This window comes from Octodon degus, unplaced genomic scaffold (genome assembly GCF_000260255.1).
Source record: "Octodon degus isolate 3935 unplaced genomic scaffold, OctDeg1.0 scaffold00032, whole genome shotgun sequence".
NCBI lineage: Eukaryota > Metazoa > Chordata > Mammalia > Rodentia > Octodontidae > Octodon > Octodon degus.
In genome coordinates, this window is record NW_004524608.1 from 6,019,732 (window position 1) to 6,047,180 (window position 27,449).

The 27,449-nt window shown below is 39.7% G+C and overlaps 1 protein-coding gene across 7 annotated transcripts in view; it reads right to left on the reverse strand.

Moving 5' to 3' along the window:
- The window catches only part of Cnot4 (CCR4-NOT transcription complex subunit 4), a 130,910-nt gene extending 120,684 nt beyond the window's left edge, over window positions 1-10,226 (reverse strand). For 6 of the 7 annotated variants that reach the window (XM_004629851.1, XM_004629854.2, XM_004629852.2 and 3 more), the window contains exon 1: window positions 9,991-10,226. The gene's annotated coding sequence lies outside the window, so the exon portion shown is untranslated. Of the gene's footprint in view, window positions 1-9,544; window positions 9,785-9,990 lie in introns of those variants that run through there. The other variant, XM_023713615.1, reaches the window with a different exon arrangement.
- Between the last annotated feature and the right edge of the window lie 17,223 nt (window positions 10,227-27,449).

Below are 27,449 nucleotides of genomic sequence, written 5' to 3' on the forward strand. Positions count from 1 at the left end.
AAAAAAAAAAAAATAAAGTTCTCCTATACAGTATATTTGATAATTTCTTCCCTTTCATATACTGAGAGCAATAATAATGATTCTCATGAGTCTCCTGCACAAAGGATACCTCAACTCAACCTTAAATCCAAAACTAACATATTTTAACTCTTGTCAAAACACCCAACGAGAATGTAATACATTTCTATTCTAATCATCATATTTGACAGCCCATATGACCAGGTGGACTACTGCTAATCTCATCCACCCTTAAAGAACCTTGGGGGCTGGGGAGATAGCTCAGTAGCACTGTACCTGCCTAGGAAGCGCAAGGTCCTGGGTTTGACCCTCAGTACCCTCTCCAAAAGGGAGCCTGGAACTAGTAACACTGAAGGCCTTACTTCATTGAAATTTTCTGCCAGTCTTTCTCAAGCAGGTCACGACTAAACTTTAATTTTTTTTTCTTTTTTTTGTATTTAGTATAGGGTCTACACAGGTATTCTTCAATATATCTCTACAGCTAATGGGTTTCTCACTATGTAGACTGGACTTGTACTGATTCTTCTGTTTTCAGCCTCCCATGCGCTGGGATTACAGGTATGTGCCACCAGGCGCAGTCTCAATCTTTGTCTCAGCAAGCCCCAGGGGCAGGGCCAGCATCCCCAGTCCCTGTGTCTGCCTAAGCAGACGTTTTAATCCACTGAGCTATCTGGCTGGCCCAACGACTAAACTTTAGAGATACCTAATAACATTTTTTTAAAAATGCTTTTTTTTTCTTGTTTTGAACCGATTTTTATTATTTTTTATTTTTATTTTTTTGGCGGAACCAGGGATTGAATTTAGGCCCTTGCACTTGCCAGGAAAGCGCTTATTCCACTGAGCCATCTCCCTGGCCCCACCTAATAACATTTACTGGTCATCTCTATCCAAACATAAGTCTCTTAATATCCCTTCTGACTAATAAACACATTGAAGCAGATGATGTATAAATTTCTCTTCATTAATGTGAAGTAGGTGTTCGGGGTTTTTTGTTTTGTTTTTGGGTTTTTTTGCATTTGTTTGTTGAGACAGTATCTTACTATGTAGTTCAGGCTGCCCATAAACTCATTTACGTAGCCTAGGGTATCCTCAGACTCACACTGATTTTCCTGCTTCAGCCTCCTGTGTGCTTGGGAATTATAAGGCCAATACTTGGATTATAGGTGTGCACCACCACATCTGTCTTAAGTATGTTTCATTTCTTTTTCTTTTTGGTATAGGGAATTAAACTCATGACCTTGTAGCTGCCAGGCAGGCACTTGTGTCACTGAGCTATATTCCCAGACCTATTTCATTTCTTTTTTTTTTTTTTTTTTTTGCGGAACCAGGGATTGAACTCAGGCCCTTGCGCTTGCCAGGGAAGCGCTTATTTCACTGAGTCATCTCCCTGGCCTATTTCATTTCTTAACTGTCATATAATAATGTTTATTTTCCAAGTTGTTATTCTGCGGTAAAGAATGTTATCTAAAATCATTCAAAAAGACTGGTAGCTTTTCTACTAAATTTTCCTTAGTTACTTGAATAATCCTTTCTAAAATCTGGCCTTTATATGAAGCACAGCAGTACAGGCCTATGGTCCCATCTGAGACAGAAGTACCACTGAGCACAGGAGTTTAGGTCCAGCCTAGGCAATTTACAATACAACCCTGTGTCAAAACTAAGAAAAACCAGCCAGGAATATAGTTCAGCAGCAAGCATGAGGCCCTGAGTTCAAGTCCCATGACTGAAATATCCAGGGTGTGGATAACAAATCATAGTTCACCGTGGAGGAGGAAAAAAAAAAAAAAAAAAAAAAACATTTCTTCTGTCCTATATGCTCCAAACTCTTACTCTTACTTTTGGATATAGGACTGAAGAAGAGATACAATCAATTAGCTTCCAAATCGTATAAAATTTCCATCTGAATGTATCCCAGAATGACCCTTTACTTAGCCAGCCTGATCTTCAATTTTTCAAACAAAAGTCAACTATCAAGCCCAAAATATGCCACACACTATTGAAGAAGAAATCTTTCTAAAAATACCTTCATCATGTAATCTTTTCTGGCTCCTTACTATTGGTACATCCAATTCACCCAAAATCTGAGTACATCTTTCATCATACAACTTACAAGCTAATCTTCCACCACTTTCAAAAATTAATACTTCATTCTAGAGAGATTGGACTCCTCACATCCCTCGCATATCATGCCAGTCCCCACCATCAAGTGTCTGCTGCCCCTTCATCCACCACAAGGAATGTACAGAATGTTCTGGGGATGCTCTAACATATAAATAGTCTATATTCCAGAAAGTCTCATTCCTATAATTGACACACCCTTCCACTGACACACTGGACTCCAACTATATGTATCACACATTACTTACACACTGCTTTGGATAGTGCTAGTTAGATTAGTATAAAAACATTCCTAACAAGATGAATGGACTGCTGCTTTCCAGCAAGCACACCTGTAACAAGCATTCAAACACCATTTTTAAGCATACTGAACAATTTTGATTTAAAAATCAAGATACTTCACTGTTTCAAAAGAATTCTAGTACTAAAGAAAAGTTATGATAACTTGAATTTGTTTCAAAGAGTAGAAAAAAAGATTGGTAAAATAAGTTCAGATGAAACCAAACTGGAAGAGGTGATAATAGGTGAAACTGATGGATAGCAACACAGCAGTTCATAGCTACTTTTGTACTTGTTTAAATTTTTCACAAAAACAAGTTTCTTTTTCAAACTGTACTAATAGGCTGGCCAGATAGCTGAGCGGATTAAAGCACCTGCTTAGGCAGATGCAGGGGTTGGAGGTTCAATACCCCGCCTGCTGCCCCTGGAGTGTGCTGAGATGGCAATTGAGACTGGGCGCGGTGGCATGTGCCTGTAATCCCAGCGTTTGGGAAGCTGAAAACAGGAGAATTACTGTAAGTCCAATCTATGTAGTGAGGCCCTGTAGATCTTGTAGACCCCCCCTGCACTAAATACAAAAAATAATAATAATAATATTAATAATAATAATGTACTAACACCAACTGGAAACACACTATATAATTCCAGCTACTTAGAAGATAGAGGCAGTAAGGTGGCAAGTTCCAGGCAAGGACAGACAACTTAGCAAGACCCTGTCTCAAAATTTACAAAGCTCTGGAGATGTAGCCCAACTGTATAGCACTTGCAAGGGCAATTCAATCCCCAATACCACTCCCTATCAAAACTAATATTGGGGGCTGGCGAGATGGCTCAGTGGTCTAAAGCACCTACTTGGAACAAGCTTGGCAATGCACAGAGACCGCGGTTCAATCCCCCAGCACCACATGCCAGCCAGCCCCGCCCCCTGGTGGGCTGAGCTGGCCACACACACACACACACACACAAATAAATGGTAAAAAAAAATGGTAAAAATAAATAAATAATTGCATTTATTAAAAAAAAAGATAACAAAACTAATATTGGCTCCATCTCATTTTTCTGTAAAGATTTAATCTGACAGGAAAACTGCAGCATCCTAATTGTCATCTAAGAATTGTAATTTTTTTTTCATACAGGGTTTCACTATGTAGTTTAGACTTATAGTGATCCTCCTGTTTCAGCCTCCCCAGCACTGAGATTATAGATATGTTTTATAGGCCTCATACCTATTTTATAGGTATGCTACCACATCTGGTTTTAATCCAGCATGGCACACCCAGGGTTCCATGCCCAGGGTTCCGGAGCCAGTATGGCATATGGTACCAGGGATTGAACTCGGGTCCTCACACTTGCCAGGTAGGCACTTAGACCACCGAGCTATCTCCCCAGCCTTAAGAACCGTAATCTTAAAAAACAGGTTTAAGGAGGGTCGGCCTGATAACTCAGCGGACTAAAGCACCTGCTTAGAAAGAGTGCAGTGGCCAAGGTTCGATCCCGGCGTGGTGTGCCTTGCTGTGCCGGACCTGCGCCCGGGGCAAGCTGAGAGGGTAACTGAGACTGGGCATGGTGGCGTGCACCTGTAGTCCCAGCACTTGGGAGGCTGAAAAACAGGAGGATCACTATGAGTCCGATCTACATAGTGAGACCCTGTACTCTGTAGATCCTGTCCTAAATAAAAATAAAAAATAAAACAGGTTTAAGGAAAGTAGTATCAAAATGGAAGAGATCTCCACCAAAAGAAAAAAATCTCATCAAAGCAATAATGCTTTATTATAAATATTCATTTAATTTTAACATTCACAAAATCCCCCCAATTTAATTACTAAAATAGAATAATACCATAAGCATAATATGGTAAAAAAGATCTTTTTACTTAAAAAAAAAAGCAATCAATACTCCATAACCCAAATCAGCCAAGAAATTTATAATATGAAGACACCTGATATTCTGCCTCGCAATAAGTTAATAAGGTTCAAAAATAATCAGAAAACACTATTTCCTCTTTATTGCAGACTGAAAAGCATGTTTGAGAAATTCCAGATATTTGGCTTCATGACAATGTATTTACTTGCTATTGTTAAGGAATACTTCACTTCTGTGATAGTTTCTGTCTATAGCTATTACTCAAAAATCAATCTCTATTTCCCTAAATATTATTCATTAATTCGTTCCCAAAAGTACACAAATACCTGTTGTCACTGCTGTTGGGGTTTCTGGGCTGGGGCATCAAATCCATGATTCCTACATGCCAGGTGAGCACTCCACCACTGAACTACAACTCTAGTTCAACAAATATTGTTCTTAAATAAAAGGTTTTTATTCTTCTAATTATGCTATGTTTTATACCTTGACTCTTCTTCCATACTGGTTTTAGGCATGTACACATGCCAATATAATTATCTTGATTTCCAACTCTACTTTATAATTGCTTTTAACTCTCAGATGAGATTTTGGTAGGCACACTAAAAATTTTTTTGATTTTGAACAGATACTTGATATACACACCTAATAGCAAAGTTTATCATAATAACAATACATCATCTGCCCATCACTTAATGCAATTAAAGCTTAAAACGGGAAAACTGTCCTATATAAAGAGATTTTAGTAATAAAGAAGCCATCTTCACAAACTGCTTAAAAGAAAAAAGAAAAACACAAACTGCCTTGTACTATCTTTAAATTTTCCTGTTCTGATAAAAACACAAGCCACTTAAATATAAAGGGGACTGGGACACTGCTATAAGCAAGCTCTATGCTCTGCAAGAAAGCTCGAGGTCCTGAGTTCCATTCCTAGCACTGAAAAAAATTAAAAGAGGACCAAATAGTCTTGAAATTCTTCATAAGCAATTTTCTGAGTAAAAAAGGGTCATATTACTACATTTGGAAAAGTTGCTACCTTTTCTAATAAAGAAGTCCCTATACTGAGTTTTTTGTTTTGTTTTGTTTTTAATGTATTTAGTACAGGGTCTACAGGATCTCACTACACAAGCAACGGGATTGTAGGCCTGCGCCACCACGCCCACCAGCCCAGTCTCAATCTCCAGTGTCAATCTCTGTCTCAGCACGTCCTGGGGGCGGGGCCAGCACAGTAGGATGGGATCTAGCCTCTGGCCCCTGTGTCTGCTTAAGCAGGTGCTTTAGTCTGCTGAGCTATCTGGCTGGCCCAAGATATATCTTACTATATGAGATATATAAATATATAAAATCTTAGACATACAAAGATAAATAAAGCCTTTAAAATACTAGGGCTATAAGCCAGGCATACATCTGGAATTCCAGCAAGCAGGCTGTGGCAGGAAGATGGAGAATACAGGGCAGTATGGGCTACATAGTGAGGGCCTGTCTCCCAAACATACAACTCAAAAAAAAAGAAGAGAAAATACTGGGGATATTGCCTATCTAGTCAACAATAGGTCTTTGCAAATTTTTTCTAGTAATACCAAAGTAACAAAGATTGTAAAATATCACAATGTGTTAACAAGTTTTATCCAATACATGCTATCCCAGTGGGATGAAAACCATTTACAAGTTCCATTTAGATTAAGAAATCCTTTGAGAAAAATATGTAGTACATTCTAGTTATACTGTTTCTAGAACAGCAAAAGCCTCTATAACCTATTTCCCTACTGTTTTCTTTGGAACCAACTAAGCCAAATGTAACTTTCCTCACAAAAAGTCAAGACAGCATCACTATAAATTGAAAGAGAATGAAGTGAATTTTCAACAGAGGCTTAAAGTTTTAATAACCTAAAACTTTCTTCCTCAATTAAACAGCTTACAAAAACAATAAACACTGAGTTGGGATAGATGTTGTCAAAAATTAGTTATAGCAATAAAAAGAAAAATTCTTCAGAGCCAGGGAGATGGCTCAGTGGAATAAGCACTTCCCTGGCAAGCGCAAGGGTCTGAGTTCAATCCCCGGTTCCTTAAAAAAAAAAAAAAAAAAAAAAATTCTTCGAAATATAGAATGTAATTTCATTTTAGAACCAACTGTAGAGAGCAAGAGAAAAGGAAGCAGCCTAAAACCAAACTGCTTTGATTAAAAAGTCAGTTTTTCTTTTTTTTGTTTGCTTGTTTGGGTTTTTTGAGACAGGGTCTTATTATGTAGTATAAGATGGCCTTGAACTCAGTTATGTAGCCCAGGCTGGCCTGGAACTAACAGGGACTCTCCTACCTCAGTCTCCCAAGTACTGATTATAGGCATGCACCATCAAGCACAGCAGTTTTTCATTTTCTTAGTAGAACACATAAAACCTTTTTTTGTTGTTATTTTTTTATTTTTTGACACAGGAGCTCACTATGCAGTTCAGGCTGGCCTTGAACTCACTTTGTAGCCCAGGCTGGCTTCAAACTCCCCATTCTCCTGCCTGTTCTTCCTGATTCTCCTGCCTCTGCTTCCTGAGTGCTAGGATTATAGGCATGTGTCACCACACCCAGCTCATAGAGTCATTTTTAAAATAAAACTCCTCTGTGAACACTAGCATATGTGAGGACCAGGGTTTGATTACCAACATTATAAAAATAAATGAAACTCCCTTAGTGCTAGAAATTAATCCTTAGGCAACACCCTTTCTTTTACATAGTGATGTTTACAAGCTATTGCTAGTGCTTCCTTAGACTAAAAGGGCATTGAAGGGGATTACAAAGCAATTTTATTTTCCTGTATTTTGCTATTTGATTATAACTGTTCATCCTAATAGAACTGAAGAACTGCCTATGCAATTTTCAGAAAACAAACTGTATAGTACGCTAACTTTAATTCATGTTTAAAACCTTTTTACACAAATAATCTATTCATTTAAAGAATTCAACCAACTGAACCTGACAAAATATAGTGTAGACTGTCAAAAGAAACTGTGAAAGAATGAAGGTGAAATGTTTATAAAGTTATAACTAAGAACTTAACCCATAAAAATATTTCCAAATTCAGTTTATTTCCTATCAATGTGTCACTGATCTTTTTCTTTAGACATCTCAAAGATCTCAAAGTGAATTCATTTTTAATCCACAGGGCTGAATCTGAGAATCTGATCACCACAGGCAGAGAATAAAGAGGTGGAAAGTTACTTGAGAAAAAAAATTATCAAACCAAATACTTTCACAAAAGAAAAGATGAGCCATCAAACTGGTGCATTCCTATAATCCCAGCACTCAGGAAGCTGAGGCAGGAGGATCACTACAAGTTCGAGGTCAGCTTGGGCCATATACAGTGAATTGAAGAAGAGCCTAAACTACACCGCAAGATCCTGTCTTAAAAATCCAAAACCAATAGGAAAGAAATATTAAAATCATCTACTTGTTTATGTCAGACAAATAGCCCTCTTCTTAGCACACGCCAAGTATCACTGCCAAGGGTTTCCAGACCTACCTAGGTTAGCATTATATACAAAGTGTCAAGTCCCTCAGCCAGCATGTATTTGTTACTTTGGAGTTTAAAACAGTTACATTAAAAATACTCCTATTGGGGCCAGGGATTTAGCTCAGCGGCTCACTGCCTGCTGGGCAAGCACACATGAGGTCTTGAGTTTGATTCCTGGTTTGAAAAACAAAAAAAAACCCTCCTCTCCTACTGATAAACTACAGGCAGTAATTTTTTTCAAAGCTGAAGTCATAATCTAGGATAAGGTCTGCTATTCCTATTGCTTCCAATCCTTAGAAGAGTAGGAGTTTATTTAAATCTCCAAGTAGGGATTTAAGTGGCCAAAAGGGAAAAAGTTTTATGAACAGCTTTTCTAACCTTACATTACAGTTGGTAAAAAAGCACAAGCCAGAGACTACATAAACAAATGTTAAATTTCCTCACGTTCTGTAGGTAAAATATGTAGAAATTATAATAATTTTGAAAGTGAAAAGAGCAATTCATTTGTATTTATTCTTAAAGTACTATTATTTTACCAATAAGACAGACTGCTGCATGAGATTATTACTATTACTTGAAATATTTTTACAAGTATATTAAGAACACAAAAGTCTTATTTATGTCCAAATTTTACATGTATGTCACTGATCTACATAATCTTGTTTGCTTTTCTGGTAATTTCTCGTTTCAAAGTTGCCTATCATAGCAAAGATTCCTTATTAGTCACATTTCCATTTTGATTTCACTAAAACACGTACATCACAAGCTTCTAGTTTTCTGCTTTCCACTTTAGACAACAAAGACAGTGAACACCATAATGGAGAACTTTATCATTGCTTTCAACTAGTCTCTTCTGTGAAAAATGTAAGGGATGTAAGTTTACGAAAAGAAATATCATTATGTCTTTTATACATAACTAATGTATTTTCCAAAACAATTTATTCAGATAACTACTATCGTGACATTGTCTAAGAGTATGTCCCAGTTCCAAAACTACTAAGTACATCTTATAGTAGCTAGAGAGGAAATTTCCACTCAAACAATAAATAAATTATGTCATCAATTAAGCTGAATCTCAATATAACTCAGTAATAAGTTATCAATATAAAAGGGATCTGTAACCCACATACAATCAAAATGTAATTTATATTCGCTTGTGGCGTTCACAGATGACTTTGTGTGCATGCCAGATTTATCTTGTTTTGACACACTTAGGCTAATATGTATTGGTATAATCAGAGCCTGAGGAGAGGTAATTCAGAGGAATGTTGGTAGTGTGGAGAAGGTCCAAAACGAAAACGGGAGGGGAAAGCCACGATCCAACAGAGCGAATAATCGACAAATAAATCACTGACAGCAAAAATAAAATCGTTCTGTCCTGAGTAGCTGAATAAGATCTTTACTCAAACGTTTAACAGTATCCTACCTCACTTCCCAACTTCTACTTTTCAAGAACCAACACGGGCATCCCTTTTTCTGGGAACGTGTGCTGAAAGAATCTGTATAGGAAAGAGGGCAACGAATGGACAATTCCCAAGAAGGCTGGGAAACAGGTGGGTCAGAAGGAGCAGCCGCAGGATCTCTATACTTAAAGGGCAGCTTGTAGATGACAGGTGTGCAGGCAAAGGCTGCAAGTCGGAAGACGCTCCAGTCTGGCTGGCACGCCGGGGGTTGGCTGCAAGCTTCAGGGGGGCAAAAACTAACTCCAGATTGCTAGTCCAGGAGGAGAACACAGCAGCAAGACGGGTGGGCACCGAGCAGCGGGCTTACCCGTACAGAGCAGCAGCGACACGGGTCAGTCTATAAGCGATGGCTTTGGTCTTGGAAGATCGGGGCCAGCAGGAAAGGACGCCAGAGGAGAAAGGGGGCTGGCGAAGCAAGAGCGCTGAGACCTCAAAACCCTGCCCCTCTAAAACTGTGAGGGAGAGCTGGAGATGGGAAGACGCCTCGGCTCGCTCCCCGGGCGGGGAAATTCTCGAAGGAGTCGGCGCCGGACGCCGCGCCGCCGCCTGCCCCGTTCCCTTTTCCTGGTGGTAACTGCTGTGGCGTAGAGGGGAGAGAGAGGAAGAGGAGGAGGAAGGCTGAGGAGGAGGAGGATGAAGAGAAGGAGGGGGTGGGGAGGGAGGGGGTGCGGCCTGCACAATCCCCGCGAAGCCTCCGCGCTCTCGTAGCCGGTCAGCCCCGGGTTTCCCCTAAGCCCAGCCCCGCATACTCACCCGCCTGCCGTGCCTCGCTTTTCCCTCAGCCGACTCCACGCGCTGCCGCGTCCTCGCGAGAGATCACTGACTGAGTGTCGAGAACAAAACTCTTCAAAACCAGACCTGATTGCTTCAGCGAGTCCGACCTTTACGGCTGAGAGAGACTCTCAGCTTTCGGTGGGTTCCACAGCCAGACGGGCCACCATCTTACATTAGGGTAAGACTCCTCCGGCCTCCGGTGCGCAGGCGCACGCCGATCCGGCCGGGAGGGCCAGGGGAGGGGCGGGGCGAGAGGCTGAGTGGAAGGTTGCGGCGGTCGCGCCCCGCGGCATTCTGGGAGTTGTAGTCCTCCGAGGGCCACCGCCCCGAGGCAGGCCGGGAGCTGAAGTCTCTACAGTGAACGCGGCGGGGAGCTCCCACCTCACGTGGCTGCTAGCTCGCTGTCTTCGCATTTTGCTCTGGTCTCTGAGGTCGGGTGCAGTCCTTCAGACTGTGCATTTCCTTGGTGTGTGCGCATCCTCGGGGTCCGCTAACGCCAACGTCACCAGTTGAGGGAAAGCCGAGGGCACCCCCCTCTGCCCCGCCCATCAACATAGGTGTCTGAAGGGGCGGGGTGGGGTGGGGGTGGGGCGAGGTGCGGGAAGGAAGAGCGCGCAATTTGATCCTGTTGGAGAATTTGACACCGGCTGGGCGTTCGCCGGGCAAAGTGCGCTTGAATTGGTTTCCCCCTCTTTGCTCAGTCAGCACTCGCCACCCCGATCCAGATCTGAGCAAGAAAGCGTCAGGGAGGACATACCCTAAAACATGTGCACGTTGGCGGAGGACGGAAGACCCATCACTTAAAAATAACGTGTGTTTCTTATGAGTGGGAGTTTCAGAGTCCTGCCAGGAAGTCGTGTGCGCCAAGCTCCCAAACTCCTCACACATCTACAAGCCCCCAAACCAGCCCCGGGAATCCTAGGGCACAAACCTCGGCCTTTATACTGGTCCCAAGAGGTTGCCTTCTAGCACTGAGCTCCCAGCAGCGCTCAAAAGCAGTCGTTTGTGCTTTCTATGTGTTCATTCCCACTTTCCTCCTGCTGGGTGCTAGTACTGCGCTGCACCTTGGGATTGGAACGGTAAGAAGCTCTCAAATGCCTCTCCATTCCTGCGAGTCTCATGAGTTGGGATTAGGGAAGGGGAGAGGACCCAATCAAAAAAGCAAGGGAGGTTGCAATTTTAAAATAATGAGAAGCCATTTCATTCTGGTTTTTAAAAAAGTATACTCATTTTTCTGTTTCGATTTCTTCACAGACTAGAAAAAGTTACCTGTTTTTAAAAATTAAAATATGTCATCAACTTATTACCATAAATTTGAATTATAGAATTGCAGTGTGATTGTGGAGCAAGAAAACTTGCGAAATAGTGAAATGCCCGTTAAGTTTAGGTGATGTTTTTAAGTGTTTATCTTTTCTTAAGTATGTCATTTGCTTTATGGTGAATAAAATGATGAAAAGAATAAAATAAAAAGAATTTTTCCCATTATTAAAGACTAGAATGAATCAGAACTGCTTGTAATAAGAATTGGAAGGATTGAGACTGGGTGTGGTGGCACACGCCTATAATCCCAGCTCTTGGGAGCTGTAAACAGGCCTCTCTTGGGCATGCATAGCCATGCATGATGTAAAAAAGATCTAAACATCACTTAATCTGGTGACAACCTTATGTTACCCAGTTCCCCTTTCATATATGAAATAAAGATTTTCGCAGTGATCCCTTTGCTAGCCTAAAGTGAAATTCATAGGTGCTGTAACCTACCTACATTCATGGTTTTGTTTTAAATAAAAATAATGTATTATTTATGAAGTATAAAGAAAGCAATGGAGGGCCAGCCAGATAGCTAAGCCGATTAAAGCGCCTGCTTAGGCAGATGCAACAGTCAGGGGTTTGATCCCTGGGCCTGCCATGCCAGCCCCGCCCCCAGGGCACACTGAGCCGGTGTGGCTGGGTGTGCCTCTACTCCCAGCGCTTGGGAGGCTGAAAACAGGAGGATCACTATGAGTCCAATCTGTGCAGTGAGACCCTGTAGACCCTGTACTAAATTTAAAAAAATATAAAAATAAAAAAGCAGTGGGGCTGGGGAGATAGCTCAGTGGTCTAAGTGCCTGCCTGACAAGAGCTGCGTACCCTGCACCAAATAAATATTGAAGAAAAGAAGAAAGGATTGTAGAATGTGTTATGGCTTTTATCTAGATGTTCCCCTCAAAGCCTCAGGCACTCATAGGTAAGGGTTTTGGAAGGAAGCTGGATTATGAGTGTGTGTTCTGGATTAAGAGTGTGTGATGACTGAATTAGGCCAGTATTTGGTTTAGCCTGGTTCTGAGTGAGACTGATAGGCTTAAAATCAAGATGGAAGATAAGGGACAGAAGGATGGCTGATAGGCTGCCTCCTGCCTGCCGTACCATGAGCTCTTCCTTCTCCTCAGTACCTTTCTGCCATGCCACTCTGCCTTGGAGCTAGCTAACTCTGGGCTGAAACCTCTACAAATTGAGAGCTAAAAATAAACCTTTCCTCCTTTAACTTGTGGCTATCTGGTATTTTGTTCCAGTAGCAAGAAAGTAACTAAGGATGCAATTATTTGCATTTCAATATATACATGTTCAGCCCTAACTATTCTAGAAAATGCAATGAATTCATCATTGGCTAACACTATAAATAAAATTCCCATAAATGTGAAAGCTACAAATGCCAGCTGATACAGAGAGAATATTGGCCAACTCTGTTAGACAACACTGATCTGCCTTTGTATGTATTTTAGACGTGTTCCTAAAATATTCTCTGTTAAAATTAAAAACAAGTTTGTGGCTTATATGTAAAATACGTTACATTTTAGGTTCAGAAAATCATATGTCCACTATAGTAGGACATATAAAAATAATGAGGGACACAATACAGTTTTTTGTTTGGTTTTTGGTTTTTAATATTTTGACCATGTGGAGGATTAAACTCAGGACCTTCACACTGAGCTAACACCACCAGCACTTTATATTTTTACTTTGAAGAAAGATCGCACTAAGTCACTGAGTGGTCCAGGTAGGGCTCAAACTTGCCAGCCTCTTGCCTTAGTCTCCCAGCATGCTGGAACTCCTGGTATGCACAGTACTCCTCGACAGAATAGTTCTTCACTGTGAGAAGCAGGTCCACATTACAGGAAGCCTACAATGCCTGGCCCCAAGACTACATGACAGCAGTACTATGCCTCCCAAAGTACCCAACACTAGGGGGCAATGCATCCCTGTACTGAGAGCCATTTATTAACAGATACTGATAGTAAGAAACTAATAATTCTTAGACACCAAATAATTACTCATAGTCACTCCTCTTTCTGGCCAATGAGAGAATAGTACTTTTAGTACTTATTCTTTTATCAATTTCTTATACATTTATGCACTTTAATGTGTATATGCATAATGTCATAGATTTGTCCATGTAACAAGTCTCAAAAATCAGTACATTTCTATATAATCACAGAAAAAAATAAAAGGATTCATACATCATCTATCTAGCGTACAACTAGTCACCTTGAAGGACTTTAATTAAAAAGGAGTAGAAGGAGAGTATAAATTTATACATTACTGTATTGAGTTGTTTTGCTTTACAGATTAAAAAAGAAGTTACTAAATGGGCCTGGTTGCACATGCCTGCAATCCCAGCATTAGGAAGGCTGGGAACAGTGAGAAAGGACTTTGAGGCCATTCTGGGCTACATGGTGAGGTCAAGGCCAGCCTGGACTGCACAGTGAGATCCTGTCTCAAAAATCAATCAATCAATCAATCACTGCTATATGAAGAGTGGATTAAAGAAAGGCAAGAATGAAAATAAAACTACTGTGATTAAGATTAATTAGTTAATTCTTGTTGCAGTCATTCAGGGGATGGCTCTGATTGCAGTGGCAGTAAAGATTAAAAAATAGGTGATGAACTCAGGACTTTTTTTTTGAGATTGACATAATAGAACTTGAGGAGTTCTTTTGTTTTGTTTTGTTTTGTACTTCAATTTCTTTTTATTTTTCAAAGAATACAAAATGGAAAGAGAAAAGCATTAGGAATGACACAGAATTCATTAAAATAATAGGTATCTGACAATGGCTGTTGTATATAATGTTATTTGCAAATTAGTTGTTTAGGTTACCAGACAAAAACTTACAAGATTGGGTAAAAAGTTATGAGAAATTAAACAGGAAAAAATAAAAAACATTTTAAAATTTTAATTATTTTTTTCTTGTATTTTAGGGCAGGGTCTACAGAGTCACACTACATAGATCAGACTTGTAGTGATTCTCGTGTTTTCAACCTCCCAAGTGCTGGGATTACAAGTTCGTGCCACCACGCTCAGTCTCTATCGCTATCTCAGCCTGCCCTGTGGGCTGTGAAGGAGTTCTTAGGAATGACTCAGATTTTCTGGGTCAATGACTTTTGATGAATGATGACTCCTTTGATAAAACAAGGATGATGAATCTTTAAGTAGCATCTGCAGAAAAGAGAAGGACAGGCTCAGCAGGAAAACAACAGGATTTTAAGGATATATTGTATTATGGCTTATATCTAGATACCCCTCATTTATAGAAACTTAGAGGACAGACTCGTCATAAGAACAGCAAAATTTCAAAGAAATACTGTGTTTACGGCTTATATGGAGATGTCCCCCCCAAAGCATCATGCACTCATAGATGGGATGCTAGACAGTGACTGGATCAAGGATATATGATACTGGATTATAGATGTGTGATACTGGATTATCCGCTGATTTGCTTAGCACAGTTTTGGATGTGGATAATAGACTTACTGAAGAGGTAAGACCCACACTGAGTTTGAGTGGCAACAACCAACAGTGAGGCATGGTGGTACATACCTATAATCCAAGCTATTCAGGAAGCTATGACAGGAGGATGGTAAATTTGAAGCCATCTAGAGCAATTTAGCAAGACCCAAAATAAGGACTGAATATACAGCTCAGTGGAACAGTGCTCCCATGTTCAACTGAAAAATTTGAAAACTAAAGTATTTTACTGTGAGACTTTTTTTCCAAAAACCCTTTACCTTTGAATTTTATTATTGTTTATCTTTTCAATTTTAGTGGAGTGATTATTCAAGTGTTGATTACTGAGTATATGGTGATAAGCAAAATTACCACTCAAAGATTTTAGAATATGAAAGGACAGGTAATAAATAAGATAATGAACAAGTTATTTGTACGCTGTCAAGATACTTGGAGTGAAAAAGAGTAAAACACAGAAATATCAGAAAGAGGTTACTTTGGAGTAGAAAGCCTTCCAAAGAGATGACAGTTTTTGACATTTCAAAGAGATGAGATTTAAAGGATAAGATATTATCCATTTTAGAACTGGACCATGCCACAACCCTGATTCATCAATACTGTTAGCCTATTTCTGGACTTGAAATTTAACCAACAAAGTTAGTGCAATTGCACAGTGGTAGGAGATGACAAGAAAGAAAGACTGAGATTGTTCATGGTTTTACATGAGGTTTGGATTTTATTCCAAGTGGAATGAGATGATTGAATAGGAAAGCAAAGCTGTGATGTGATTCAGTCTTTTCAAAAGATCACTGGCTACATGTGGACAGTAGGTCTCAGTGGCCAGTGTAGAGGTGGACAGACTAGCTGCAGACTAGGATGCTGTCTCAGTTACTATTCACCATTGCTGGGACAAAATACTGACAACCAAAATTAAGAAAAGAAAGGTTCAGTTAGCTCACAGTTAGTGTAGGTTTCAGTCCATTCACTGCAAGCTCCAAGGAAGAAGGCAGCAGAAAAAAATGAAGAACTGAGGAGGAGCATCAGTTTTGGCCCCTATCATGCCTCTCTTTTCCTTCCACATCGACTGTAAAGCCCAGAGCTCCTCCAAGGAAGTGACGGTGACTGCTGCAAGATCCAAGCTCCTACAAAGATCCAGGCGCCTTCCAAGTGGCACAGCTGCGACAATCAAGCTCCTCCAAGGAAGTAGCGCAGAATCCTTCCTCAAATGCTTTATATACTATTTACGTGCTGAGACACTCTAGGGTGGGTCCTCCCTGTCCCCAAGGCAGCGTCTCCACACCCTCAGGCTTGAAGTCACTGAGCCAATCCACCTAAGCTCCGGACCCCTCAAGTTGACATAGTGTATCAGCCACCACAGATGCCTAGCAGAAGACCATCCTAGAGATGAAGTAGACCTTAGATCAGGGCAAAACTGAGACTGCAGTGGTGTGAGCAAGGCATTTGCCTTAGGCAAAACATTTAATTGAGTGTCCAAAAACTCACTGAGTAACCAATGTAAATAATATTGTGGTAAAACATCAAAATTGATACAAAAAAACCGATGATGAGCAAACACTAAAATATAAAATAAAAACAAAATCCAACCTTGAATTGACAGAGTACTACTTCACTCTCCTTAATCCCAGCCCGGGTGCTGACAAAACCATACCAAAACAGGTAGCTGGTTTGGGACTATAGTTTACAAGTTTGAGTTCATGAAAATTGTTAATAGATGATGAAATACAAATAGGCATTAATATATATCCCACAAACTACCAGTTCCACTCTGTGCTTTACATAACCATGCTAAGAGCCTTAGCAGTGACATTACTTATAATGGAATGGAAATAACCCAAATGTTGATCAATAATAGAATCAATAAATAACAGCTGTTTAACAGTACAACACTACATAGCAAGAAGTAAATAAAAGAACTAGTAACTTCAATGTCAAAGAATGAATTTCCAAAAATAGGAAAAAAATCAAAGGTGAATAGATAACAGTATGAAATATTTTAGAGTTCAAAAGCAGGGAAAGATAATGTTACCTAGGTGTACATAAAGTTAAAATAGTGGTTTGTACAAAATTTAGCATATGGTTAGTACTATAGAAAGAGAGAAATGGCTTTGGAGGGATACCTAAAAGCATCCGAGGAATTGACACTAGCCTGTTTCTTGATCTGTGTTAAAGACACACAGGTGTTTATATTGCTATAATTTTTTATTTTATTTTTTTATATTTGGTATTTTATGATGGGGTCTACAGGGTCTCACTGTGTAGATCAGACTCGTAGTGATCCTCCTGCTTACAGCCTCCCAAGTCCTAGGATTACAGGCGCACACCACCATGTTCAGCACACCCCAGGGGCGGGGCCTGCACAGCAGGCCTGGGGATTGAACTCCCAGCCCCTGCATCTGCCTAAGTATGCATTTTAAGCCGCTGAGCTATTTGGCCAGCACTTATAATTTTTTAAAGATACAAATACATGTTGAATTCTCCTTTTTATGTGAGATATACATCATTATGAAAACAATATCCAGGGACATATGAAAAATTGAATTAGTAATTAAATTTTCCTTTAAAATAACACACCAGCTCTTTTCTGCAGGCTAGTTTTGACAGTCACTAAAGGAACAGATACCACTCCAAAAAAGAAAAGAAATAGATGATCCCTCTTATATTTAGTTGTTCTTATTCAACATTTTCCCTTATAAAGATTGATACAGTAAATTTTCTCCATCAATAGATTAAAAAGACTCGTTCTACAGATGCAGAAAAAACTTACAAGAGAAGTCAAGCTTCTCTGAGCATGATGACCCATAGCTGTAATTCCAGCTACTTCAAAGATGGAGGGAGGAGGATTGCACAAATTTGAGGCCAGTTGGAGCCACTTAATAAAATCCTGCATCAAAAAATATAAAGGAGGAGGGGTATAGTTCAATCATAAACTTGTTGCCTAGCCCCAAAAAACCCCAAAAAGTTCAAGGATTGAAATTTTTATCACAAACTAGGAATAACAGGACTTTAGTAGACTTCATCAATCCACTGAAAGCCTATAACAAATATTGCACTTATTGGTGGATATTTTACAACATGCTTAACTACAGTCACAGTACTATTCAGCATCTTTCAAAGAATCAACACTTCACTTCATTGATTCTTTGAACTGTTTTCTTAGTCTCCATTGCATGAATTTCTGCTCTGATCTTTATAATTTCTTCCCTTATACAAGAGTTGAGTTTGGCCTGCAGCTTGAGATTCACCATTAAGTTGTTTTTTGAGCTCGCTGTGTTCCAGTATTCACTACTATAGATTTCCTTCATAGGACTACTTTCATTGTGTTCCGTATGTTCCAGTATATTGTATTATTATCATTTCATTGTAGAAACTAATATGTTTTTTAGTTTCATCTGTGACCACCATTGGTTGTTCGGGAGAGTGTAATTTAATTTCCATGTGTTTATGAAATTCTTTTGATTTCTTTTGCCATTGAGTTCCAATTTCATTGTACAATTGGCTGTTAAGATGCATGGGATAACTTCAATTCATTTACACTTAGTTAAGCATGTTTTATGAAGTTAGTATGTGATCTGTTTTGGAGAACGTCCCATGTGCAGCTGAGAAGAATGTCTATTCTGATGTTGTGTGATGGAACACTCTATAGACATCTACTAAGTCCATGTGTTCAAAGGTTTGGTTCATTTCTGATATTTCTTTGTTGATATTTTGTCTGATTAATCTGTTTGTGACATTGGGGTATTGCAATCCCCATTACAATTATATTAGTGTTTATTTGATTTTTTATGTCTGTTAACATTTGTTTTACATAGTTGTACATTGGTATTTGGTGCATATATATATATATATATATATATATATATTTATGATTTTACCTCCCTTCCTCTTGGATTGCTCCCTGTAGAAAGATGTAATGATCTTTTTCTTTTGTCTCTCTTAATCAGTCTTAGCTTGAAGTCCACTTTCTCTGCAAATAGCGTAGCTACCCCTGCTTTTTCCTGGGTCCCTTTCACGTGGAGTTTGCTTTTATGTATCTAGTACAGGGTCTACAGAGTCTCATCACACAGATCAGACTCGTAGGGTTCCTCCTGTTTTCAGCCCCCAAGTGCTGGGATTACAGGTGTGTGCCCCCCACGCCCAGTCTCGGCTGTCATCTCAAGGCACCCAGGGGCAGGGCTGGCACAGCACACCAGAATCAAACCCCAGTTGCTGCACCTGTCTAAGCAGGCACTTTAGTCCACTTTAGTCCACTGAGCTATTTGGCCAGCTCTTCACATGGAGTTCTGCTTTCCATCATTTGACTTTCAGTCTATGAATTCTTTTTTGAATTGAATGTTTTGCTTATATGCAATGTGTTGTTGAGTCTTGCTTTTTGATCCATTCTGCCAGTCTGTTTCTCTTGATTGGTGAATCAAGACTATTAACATTGATGGTTACAACTGGTAAGTATTAACTCATCCTTCCCATGTTATTTTCCTGTTATTGGGTCCTTCCCCCACATCCTCTGTTTAATTGTTTGCCTTGCCTGGAGGATTCATTCTTTTGGGGTCCACAGAAATGTTCTCCTTGTCATCACTTTCTAGAATGTCTTTCAGAACATTTTCAAGTGCTGGTTTGGTGTTCATGAATTTCCTCAGTGGTCTTTGTCATCAAAGAATCTTATTTCTCCATCAACTTTTGCATTTGGGGGGGGCGTGGGAGGGAGTACTGGGAATAGAACTCAGGACCTCATGCTTGCCAGGCAGGTGCTGCACTGAGCTAAATCACCAGTCCTCTCTCCATCAGTTGTTTTTTTTGTTCTCCATCAATTTTGAAAGGTATTTTTGTGGGTTACATCAATCTGGATTGGAGGTTGTGGTACTTCTGCTTGAAATACGTCAGTCCAAGCTCTTCTTGACTTAAAGATTTGTGTTAAGAAGTCAGCTGTGATTCTGATGAGTTTTCCTTAATAGGTGATTTTTTCTCTTCTCTAGTTGCTTTTAATATTTTGTTTTCCTGTTGAATTTCTGCAATCTGGACCATGATATGCCTTGGTACGGATACTTTTAATCATGGCTAATTTGAGTTCTTTATCCCTCACTTATCTATATATCAAATTCTTTCTCTCTGCCAGGGAGGTTTTCTGCCATGATGTCTGTTTTTATATCACTTTTGCGATCTCCTCCTTTTTCAGTGAATCCAGTCAATCTTATGGTATTCTTCTTTGCATCGTGTAGCAATGGCTGGATTGATTTTCTTTTCTTTTTTCTTTCTTTCTTTCTTTTTTTATCCCTTGTTATTTTTAAGGAATCTTTCTTTTTGTGATTGTTAACTGCAAGTCTATCTTCTGTGTCTGAGATTCTGTCCCAACATTGGTTCATTCAGCTGCAGATATTTTCAATGGAATTTTTAGAATCCTGCTTATCTCCTCAAATGTGTGATATGGACTTTTTTTTTCCTATGTTGGGCATTCATGGTTTCCATCATTTTTTTAAGTTCCTCTCAATTTTTTTTTTTTTAAATCTGTATCTGTTCTAGAGTCACTAAGTACATTTTTCAGTGTAGTAGCCATCTCTGTAGTTATCTGAGAAATTGTTTCTGGTTTGATTTCTTTGTAGAGCTGCTTTGATTTGCTTTGTTGTTACTACTTTAAAGAGTCCAGGGCTGGGGAGATAGCTCAGTAGAATTAGTCCCTGCCTGGCAAACACAGGGTCCTGAGTTCAATCCCTGGTACTGCAAAAATAGATAAATAAATAAATAAGTAAAATAAAACAAGAGAGTCCAAGTGAGTGGCTTTCAGATTGTTCCACCTCATTGCCCTCTGGTTTTGACTGTATGAACTGGATGTCTGGGGTTGCATTTTGTTTAAGGTTTCTAATTTTCTATTTTTTTTAAGCTTAATTGCTGGGTTGATGCTTTTAAATTGCCTATGCTGAGTAGCTTTATTGCTAGTATTTAGCATCCTTAGGAAATGACTACTCCTCAGAGGTATCTTCCAGGTATAGCTGGTTTTGGGGTTTCGAGCCTGTTGCAAGATCCTACCTTTCCAATTTGTTGGGGATGAGAAGTTGCTGCCTGCTTCGCACAGCTACTCATTCTTTGGCACTGGCCCACAGTGTATTCTATGAGCCTTAGGCAATGTCAGTCTTAGTATACCAGGAAGATCAGTTGGTCAAAACAATTATGTCACTTTGGCTAAAATCATACAATCAGTAATAACAATAGCATCAGACACGGCCTAAAAATGACAAATGAGGTAACCACTTGCCACCTTGAACTATACAAATTGGATTTGTGGTGATATGACAGTCCAAAACAAACCAGAAAATTGTATGCATAAACAAACCCTCAATATGGCAATTTTACTCTCAGTATAGAAAATTTAAAATGAGTTAGTGGGGAAAAAAGAGAGAGAGAGAAGCAGAAGAGATTAAGAGAAGGTTGGATGACAAAGGAGGATAATGCAAACTTTGGGGAACTGGGGCATAAGACAGGAGAGAAAGAAAGAAGAAATAAAAGGAAGAACAGAACAGAAAAACAACCACAAAAAAACTCAAAACTATGTTCACACTCATTTAAAAACAGGAACAAACAATGAAGAAAACAAGAAAAAGTCCACTTCAAGGTTTGTCTCTCCTTTCACTTGTAGACAATGTGTAGAGAAAAAGTCCAAAAACCTGTTGATTCATCCCAGCAAGCCAGCAGTAATTTTATAAAGGGTAGAAAATAATCTCAATGATCCTGCCCCTTTATTTCCCCTGAAGCTCAGGCTGATTTCTGATCATGAGGCTAGGACCAGACTGACTCAGCCTGCTCCTGGCTTGAACTCAGCTGGGAGCTGATGGATGGACCCAGCACTTTTTCTGAGTTCTGAGCTCTGTTGGTCTCTTTCCTAGATAATTCCCAGCCCATTGCCTTCTCTCCTGAGACGTCCAATCCCACAGCACTTAGCACCAGTCACAGCAGTCTTCCTCATTCATGGCTCCCTTTTACTGCTGCCTTTCTCTGTGAAGGCCTCTAGGGTTGCCAGCAGTCATTGCGTGTCCACAGGTTTGAACCCCTCCTACCACCCAGTGAATCCCAACTCAAGGAGAAGGCACTACCTGCTATCTCCTTCTGTGTTGAAATTTCTCTCTTTGCTCTCCCTATAAGCTTCAATTCTCACTTCAGATCCTTTCTGGATCCAAAGAACTCATTTTTCCTTCTGGCCCTCACATTGGTCTATTCCAGTGTCGCAATAGCACATCTCAGAAGGGCTCTTCTCTGCTGCTTACCATTCTACCATCTTGCCGGAAGTGACTATTCAGCATCATAATGGAGATTTCAGCCAATGCAAAAAGACATAAAAGAGAAGTAAGGCATGAGAACTAGACAGAAAGAGAAAATCTCATATGTAGACAATATTATTGGTGATATAAAAGTTCAAGAGAATCTATGAGCCACATGTGGTGGCGTAAACATATAATGCTTAGCATTAAATAGGGTGTGATAATAAGATTTTGAATTTGAGTCCAGCCTTGGCAGCACAGCAAGTTCAAGACTGGCTCTCTCTCTCTCTCTCTCTCTCTCTCTCTCTCTCTCTCTCTTTCTAGTACAGGGTCTCACTATGTAGATCAGACTAATAGTGATCCTCCTGTTTTCCGACTCCCAAGCACTGGGATTACAGGTGCATACCACCATGTCCAGTCTCAATCACCATCTCAGCATACCCCAGGGGCTAGGCCAGCAGGACATGCTAGGGATTGAACCTTGGCCACTGTGCTCTACCTAAGCAGGTGCTTTAGTCCACTGTGCTATCAAGATGGTCGTGTGTGTGTGTGTGTGTGTGTGTGTGTGTGTGTGTTACCAGGGATCAAACTTGGGACCTTGTGCTTGCCAGGCAAGCACTTACACCACTAAGCTATATCCCCAGCCCGAGACTCTGTCTTTTTAAAAAAGAAAAACAGAATTAGAGTCTACAGAAAAATAATGAAAAGCCACATGCAGCATTACCACACAAAACTCAGTTGTGTTCCTGTACACCATAAATAACTTACTAAGAAATAGGAAAGCAATTCCATTCATTATAGCTCAAAAAGTCACCTAAATCCATAAGAATCAAGCTACCTAAGGAGGTGAAAGATTCCTAAAATAAAAATAACAACTCTAAAAAAAAATAAAGAAGACATTAGAAGGGCTGGTAAGATAGCTCAGTGGGTGAAAGTGCCTGCTTAGGCAGACTCAGGAACCAGGGTTCAATCCTTGGCATGCTGTGCTGGCCCAGTCCCTGGGGTACACGGAGACAGTGACTGAGACTGTGCATGGTGGTGTGTGCCTGTAACCCCAGCTCTTAGGAAGCTGAAAACAGCAGGATCACTGAGTCCAATCTGTATAGTGAGATCCTGTAGACTCTGTACTAGATACATTTTAAATAAGAAGACATTAGAAAATGGAAAAACAGGGCCATCAAGATAGCTCAGCAGACTAACCTCCTGCTTAGGCAAGCGCAGGTGCCAGGGTTCTATCCCCAGCACCACATGCCTTGCCAGCCCTACCCCAAAATGACTAACACAAAGGGCAACAGGAAGGGAACCCGGCATATGTTTTCAAGGCCTTTTAGAAAACAGGTTGGGGCTGGTGAGATGGCTCAGTGGTCTAAAGCACCTACTTAGAACAAGCTTAGCAAAGCACAGGGACCGCGGTTCAATCCCCAGCACCACATGCCAGCAGCCCCGCCCCCTGGTGGGCAGAGGTGGCCACACACACACACACACACACACACAAATAAAAATAAAAAAAAAAAAAAAAAGAAAACAGGTTGTTCCTTTGGCCAATACGTGTGAATCTACAAAAAGGGTGATATTGTAGACATCAAGGGAATGGGTACTGTGCAAAAAGGAATGCTTCACAAATGTTACTATGGCAAAATGGGAAGAGTCTACAATGTTACCCAGCATGCTGTTGACGTTGTAAACAATCAAGGGCAAGAGATTTGTCAAGAGGATTAATGTGCATATTGAGCATATTAAACACTCAAAAAGTCATGATAGCTTCCTGAAACATATCAAGGAAAATAATCAGAAAAAGAAGGAAGCCAAAGAGAATGGTACCTGCGTTCAAATGAAACGCCAGCCTGCCCCTCCCAGAGAAGCACACTTTGTGAGGACCAGTAGAAAGGAACCTGAGTGGTTGGAACCTATTCCCTATGAATTCATGGCATAAACTGGAGATGTTGATCTACCATTCAGTACCTAATTGGCAGCTTAAGTGTTCTAGGTCCTATGTAAAAATAAAATTATCCCGTGTTGTAAGGGTGGTTTTCTTAGTTTTCTTTTGAACAGGTATGTGGTGCCTTCTTACCTCAGAAATATTTGCAGCAGATTTTCACTGTACCTAGTAATTGTGTCTAGTCTTTACTGTTCAGTGTTTTTCTTGATGAAAGATATTGCTGAGGTATTGTGCGGGTGTATACTCAACAATTCAAATATTTATAAAATATTTATATTGGCTTGAAGTTCCTGTAAATCATCATGGAGAAAAGATTTATCAAAATAAATGGAAGTCACTTCAGAAACAAACTTAAGTCCATTTCAGTTAAATACATTGTTTAAAGCAAATAAATTGTAAAAAGAAAAAGAAAAGAAAGACTGCATTACATCTCACCCCAGCCAGAATAGTTAGCATTAAGAATACAAAAAACAATGAATGCTGATGAGGATAAAGAGGGTTAGTGAAAAGGTCACTCCTATATTATTGATGGGAATGAAAGCTAGTGCAACTGCTGTGGAAATCAGTGTGGAGATTCTTCAAAGAACTAAACATAAGAATACGATTTGCTCCAGTATGCCACTCTTAGACATATTCCTCAAAGAATTAAGGGCTGCATAGGGTCGTGATACATACATAGTCATATTTTTATGAGTGTATTTCACAATAGCCAAGCTTTGGAAACATGTAGGTGCCTGTCAACAAATGAACACATACAGAAAATGTAGTATATATACCTATTGAAATATTACTCAGCCTTGAGGAAAAATGAAATCCTGTCATTTTCAGGAATGGATGAAAGTGAAAGCCATCATGGTGAGTTAAATTAACCATACGGAACCTCTCTCCAGTCAGTGGACAGGCCCAGCATGTGGGGCCATCCACCTGCCCACTGGAACCTCCTCCAGCAGATAGGCCTGGTGTGGAACCCTGTGGCGGAACTCCCAGCAGAGAGGCTAGGGAGCTAATACAGGAGCAGAAAATCTTGCCAGTGAGGCACAGTGGGTGCCCTTCTACAGGCTACAGCAGGAAGAAGTGGAGCACAGCAGCCAAACCCAAGCCAGGCCCAGTTGGATGAGGTCGAACTTGGTAGACCTGGACCCAGTAAGCTGAGACCCACTGCTAGACCCAGATCTATGAGAGCATCCTCTCTCTCTATTCATTGAGAGAGAGGGCAAGAGGTAACTGGGGTGAACTAATCTGTCTAGAAGACTCCAGGTACACCAAGGGGAGGTGATCAGACAGAACCTAGTGGAAATAATTTAAATACAAATTCCCAATGTAGTATCTGCTTAGCTATACAGTCATAATGTTTGCTGTTATGGTCTAAAACACAAAACCATTAGTTACAAAAGTTTGTCAACTGCTAAATCTCATTACCCATTATTAGTGTTGCTGATTATAGTACTGTAAATACAAAACTGTAACTGCCTTAACCATATAATCTCTCTTGGGTAATAATATCAATAGATGTTAATGTAATAACTACACCTAAGCTGTACACCAAAGGTCAGAGGACAGTGCTATCCAAAATGACAAAGAGAAGGAGCAAAATGCATTCTCAGGCACCAAGCCCACCCAGAACAAATGCAGGATACACTAGCGTAGAAGAAATTGGAAGTCACACACTTGAAATCTCTGAAATAATAACGTCTGAAGTAAAGAAACAACTGCAGAAAGGTATGGAGGAAATCAGATCAGAAATAATCTCTGAAGTAAGAAAGAAATGATAACTATAATGAAAGAATTACTAAGTGCTTCTAAAAAACACTGATTAAAAAATAGAGGGGAATTAAAAAATGATGGAATCCTTGAGTGATATAGGAAAGAAACAGAATGCATAAAGCACATTCATAGAGATATGTAGGAAATTAAAACCTCAATCACAAGCTGGCAAAGCTGTTAGAATAAAAGTGAAGATAGACTTTCAGACCTTGAAGACACCATTGCAGCTTGTGAAAAGGTAAGAAAAGACCTCCTAAAAACAAGTAGGATGCAGGAAAAAATAATTCAAAATCTGCAAGATGATGCAAAGATGAACAACATAAGACTGATAAGCATCAACGAGAAAGAGTCAATACAATGACATAAAAAGAATATGGGCAGGAGTAATATGGGGAAACAATCGGACATTCACATAACTGAAGCATACAGAACTCCAAATAACATCAATCCAATTGAAAACACACCCAGACATATAATAATCAAGATCCTAGAAATTCAGCACAAGAACAGTATACTAAAAGCTGCTAGAGAAAAGAAACAGATCACATTTAAAGGAAAATCCATCAAAATAATTGCAGATTTCTCTTCACAAACCATCAAATCAAGAAAAGCATGGAGCAAAGTACTTCTAGTCTCCCAAAAAAACAAATTCCAACCCAGACTGATATACCCTACAAAAGTCTTTCAAGTTTAATGGAGAAGTGAAATACTTCCATGACAAAGAACAACTAAAGAATTTCATGACGACAAAGCCAACCCTACACAGACTACTAAAGAATAGTATACAGAGAGATCAAAATGACCACAACTCCACGCATGAGAATGGAAAGAACCCGCCAAATAAGACAAACAATTAAACACAGGAGAAAAATAGTCAACCAACAGCAGGAAAATAACATGTCAAACATAAGTCAATACATCTCAGTTATAACCATCAATGTAAATTGACACAATTGACCAATTAAAAGAAATAGACTGGCACAGTGGATTAAGAAGCAAAAATCCAACAATATGCTGTATACAAGAAACACACTTAACTCATAAAGAAATTCATAGGCTCAAAGTCAAAAGATGGAAAACAATACTACATGCCCTAGGACCTCAGAAAAAGCAGGGGTAGTAATCCTATTTGCAGACAATCTGAACTTCAAGAATGATCAAATGAAATAAAGAAGGCCGCTACATACTGGTTAGGGGAAAAATACAAGAGGAAGAGGTAACAGTCATAAATATGTATGTACCAAACATGGGAGCCCCCAACTATGTAAGACAAATCTTAATGGACATAAAAAATCTAACATCCAATACCACAATCTTAACAGGAGACCTTAACAACCCTTATCCCAAAAAGATAAGTCAACCAGACAAAAAATTAGCAAGGAAGTAGCAGAACTGAACCAGACCTTTGAACAAACTGACTTAGTGGACATATATAGAGTTATCCACCCAACCACATCTGAATACACATTCTCTTTAGCTGTACATGGGATGTTTTCTAAATAGACCACATACTAGTCCACAGGTCATACTTAAGTTTGTGTAAGAAAACATAAATTATCCTATGCATATTAGCGGACCACAGTGCAATGAAACTGGAAGTAAATGACAAAAAAACCCACAAAAACCCCATAAACACATGGGAATTAAATAATAGCCTCCTCAACAAACAATGCGTTACAGATGAAATTAAACAACGTCTACAATTCAACAA